Raw genomic sequence first — 4,013 nt, forward strand, 5'->3', positions numbered from 1 at the left:
CATTAGAAAGTATAATCAAAACTTTACAAAAAAAAAAAAAAAAACATTTTCATTGGGGTTAGAAAGTACACATAACCAACCACCCTCCCAGTTTGTTCTTTTTTAATAATAGTTTTGAGGTATAATTCGCAATTTACTCATTCAGTGTTTTTTTTTTTTTAAATATACTCAAAAGTTGTACAGCTATCTCTACCATCTAATTTTAGAACATTTTAATCATCCCCCAGAGAAACTCCATCCATTAGCAATCACTCCCCTATTCATCCCTCCCCTCAGATCCTGGCAACCACTAATCTACTTTCTGTCTCTATAGAATTGCCTGTTCTGGACATTTCAGATAAATGCAATCGTAGAATGTGTGGTGTTCTGCATATTGTTGTTAGCATAATGTTTTTGAGGTTTGTGCATGTTAAAGCATGCTTTGGTATTTTTTATTGTCAAATAGTCCATTGTATGGATATACCACATTTTATTTATCCGTTCATCGTTGATGGGGTTGCTTCCACTTTTATCCCCCCCATGATGAATAACACTGCTATGGACATTCTTGTAAAGGTTTTTTGTGTGGACCTGTTTTCATTTCTCTTGGCCATGTACCTAGTAGTGGAAGGGCTGGGTCATATGGTAACTCTGTGTTTTATCTTTTTACATGTTTAACACCACCTGATAATCCATCATCAGTAGTGTTTGAGGGTTCCAGTTTCTTTGAATATTTACTAAGACCTGTTACTGCCCTGTCTTTTTGTTTCTAGCCATCCTGGTGGGTGTGAACTGGTATCTCTTGGTGGTTTTGATTTGAGTCTCCCTAAAGGTTCTTAAACATCTTCTGTCTTCTGTTTTGTAGTTTTAGCTCTTACATTTAGATTCCTTTTTGAGTTAATGTTTGTATGTGGTGTGAGGTAGCGCTCCAACTGCGTTCTTATGTATGGGGATATGCAGTTCCAGTAACGTTCGTTGACAAAAATAAAGTTTTCCTGTTTAGATGTCTTGGTGTCCTGTTGAAATATCCTTTTTGTTCATAACACTGTTAAGTACCAATTGTTTTTTACTTCTAATTTTTCAAAATAGTAAAATGCTAAAATTCGTTTGTTGGGATTGCAGAAAATCAGGGTTTGTGATCTTTTAATAGGCTGTGGTTTAATTTCGTGTCATCTGTAAACAAGGCTTATTAGTAAGTAAAAACTCAGTATGGTTGCCCAGGGGATAATTTAAATTACTTTGAAAAATAGAGTGACCAGGTGTTTATGGAAGAATGGTTTTGTGTCTTCTTAATGTAAGTTGCAAAGATCTTTCTTTAGCGCCATTTTGCAGAGATCTCGCGGTTGGGCAGCCAGGAGGTCTGAGTGGAGCTGCATGCTCTTGAACAAGTAACACTCTTTGGGCTCCATTCTCATCTATAACTCAAGAATGTTAGTCCAGACTCTTCCTAGATCTCTGACTCTAGTGGGAGTGTGCTCCAGCATTGGTTTTCAAGTTCTAGGTGTCGGTAGAGTTCCGGGTGTGAGAGAAGGGTGCTTTGGAGACTATGTTTTAGAGGAGAGGTAGGTGCTTGTGTGTGGGGTTGGGCCCCTCAGACCTGTTTTAATCAGAAGTTCTGGATATGAGGGCCATTATAGGAAGGGGGCTGCTGACCCACCATTTTATTACATATGCTTTAGCTTGTTTTTAAAATTCACCTTCACGCATTTGTATTCTTCACGTAGTCTTACTTGATCCCTTTTGTGAAGGGAAAGCATGCTTTAGTCGAATCCTTTATGGGACCTAGGGCAGTTCTTGGAATCCCTTGGTGCAGTCACCCTTAATTGTCACCTGGCTTTTCTTCTAGTTCCTCACTGGAATAAGCCAAAGGGGTGAGTAGGTTTGACAAGGGAGCATTTCAAGGGAGGGCTAGGGGAATATACAGACAGTAGGTTTGGACGGTCTAGATGGTAGCATGTGGTTTCACGGGGTGGGAATGTCACAAGGGAGAGTAGTAGTAGAGAGAAGGTCAAAAAAGGCAGTGCAAGGCACTTAAGGTCACTTGCCCCAGGTGGCCTCACTTGCAGCATTCCTATCTCCTGGAAGCCAAGAGAGTCTCCCTTGTGTGGTGCTCTGTCAGAGCCAGAATCAAGGTATCCAGGGCAGTTCGGAAGCTGAGAAACACACGCAGCTATTCCTACCTGGACTTTAGTTGCTTCTCCTTAGTCTTCACCCTTTACGTTATTATTGTGTATTGGTCCATTCCTCATCTTGTCCTCAATAAATAGGGAGAGGGGTGCCTGGGTGGCTCAGTCAGTTAAGCGTCCGACTTCGGCTCAGGTCATGATCTCACAGCTTGTGGGTTCAAGCCCCCCGTCGGGCTCTGTGCTGACAGCCAGCTCAGAGCCTGGAGTCTGCTTCGGATTCTGTGTCTCCCTCTCTCTCTGACCCTCCCCTGCTCAAGCTGTCTCTCTCTCTCTCTCTCTCTCAGAAATAAATTAAAAGAACATTAAAAAAAAAATAAATAGGGAGAAATCAGAGAAGAGATTTATATATATTTCTGTTGCAGGAAAAAGTAGTGTACCAACCTGTCATCTTGCACAGCCTTTAATTCTCTCTTCTATATTTTATTTGTAAGTTTTACCATCTTGGATACCTTCAAGCCAGTTGCCTTTAAATGCTTAGGGCCTGATTTATTTTCTGCAAAGAAAAACGTGGACATTGGCAGTCATTAGAGATACACATCAAAGTATTTTCTTTTTTTGGACTGAGCTTTCTATATTCTTCTCTAATGCCCTGTGTTTTCAATAATACTCAATTTTGATAATTAGGTTGAAATGATAATTGTTATCCCAATTGTCAGAATTCGTTTTACACCATTACTACACTAAGAATACGTTCCTACTCCATTAGGAATTATTAACAGTCCAGATAGTTGTTAAAAACCAGCAACCCTGCTTCAGGTCTGTAAGCACTGTTTATTGTATTAACCTGGTGAATTCAGCAAAACATCGTTTGAACTAATTTGTCCCACTGCTCTCAGTTATAAGATATCGTAAAAGGAATTTGTACCTTTTCGTGTGTGTATGTTTTAGGTGAGAGCTCTGCTGACTCTGTATGTTCACAACACTTCTTCACAAATCAGTTTGTTTTTACCTGATTAAATGTCTCCTGCAGTTTTGTTTGCTTTATTAACTTGTTTGATAATTTCTTTGTATAGATAGCACCAATGATAACTTCGCCCATTTTCATTATTGTGCAGGTTCCTAATAAAGAGGGTTTGGTTTGTTTCTTTGATTCATAAAAGGGGTATAGATAATGTACATTGTTGAACACTTGGCTTTTTAAAGCACCTTTACAAACTTGTCATTTCTTCCTCCTAAGGACCCAAGGCATGGACAGGAAGATGTTATTGTTCTTGTTTAACAAAGTAGCACAGAGAAGTCGCACGTGGTGAAAGGCTGGGCCTACATAACTACTCTCCTCACTGCCTGCCTTTTCTTCTGTGCTGTAGCATTAGAGGACCTTGGTAACTAGAAGAGCATATTTCTCCGTCTGATCAGCACGGGGTGTGCTTTCAATGAATGCTTTGCTCCTTTACTGGATTTTGTTGTGCCAGCTTGTGGGATTAAGGGAAGAGTTAATTGGGCCTGGTGAAACTCGAGAACCAGTATATTGGCAGCTTTGGGAATTTGTGTTTAACAATTGCTTATGTTCTTATTTCATCTGTGACTTGAGAATGAGGTATATAAGTAACTTGAAAAAAATTTTTTTCCTGATAAACAATAATGTTTAATGGTTTTCAAGTGGTTTTCTTAAACACATGGGCCCTAATTGCCAGAAAACCTCTCTTTGTGAAGAATGGCATTGAAAATATATAGGCCATCGATGAAATTTATTCTGTTTACCAAACCATTTTCTNAACTAACTTATTAGTAATTACTGAGTGGAAAGTAAAACTAGAACTCAGCTCAGTGATGAAGTTAATATTTTCATTAGCTATTTCAAACCTTTTTAAGTAAACTTGGATTTTTTTTAATTTTTAATTTTTTTTT

The 4,013-nt window shown here is 38.9% G+C and overlaps 1 protein-coding gene across 1 annotated transcript in view; it reads left to right on the forward strand.

The window, feature by feature from the left end:
• Nucleotides 1-4,013, forward strand: part of MED14 (mediator complex subunit 14) — a 64,863-nt gene that overhangs the window by 16,889 nt on the left and 43,961 nt on the right. The window lies entirely within an intron of this gene.

The sequence above is a fragment of the Crocuta crocuta genome, unplaced genomic scaffold (assembly GCF_008692635.1).
Source record: "Crocuta crocuta isolate KB4526 unplaced genomic scaffold, BGI_CrCroc_1.0 scaffold49, whole genome shotgun sequence".
Taxonomy (NCBI): domain Eukaryota; kingdom Metazoa; phylum Chordata; class Mammalia; order Carnivora; family Hyaenidae; genus Crocuta; species Crocuta crocuta.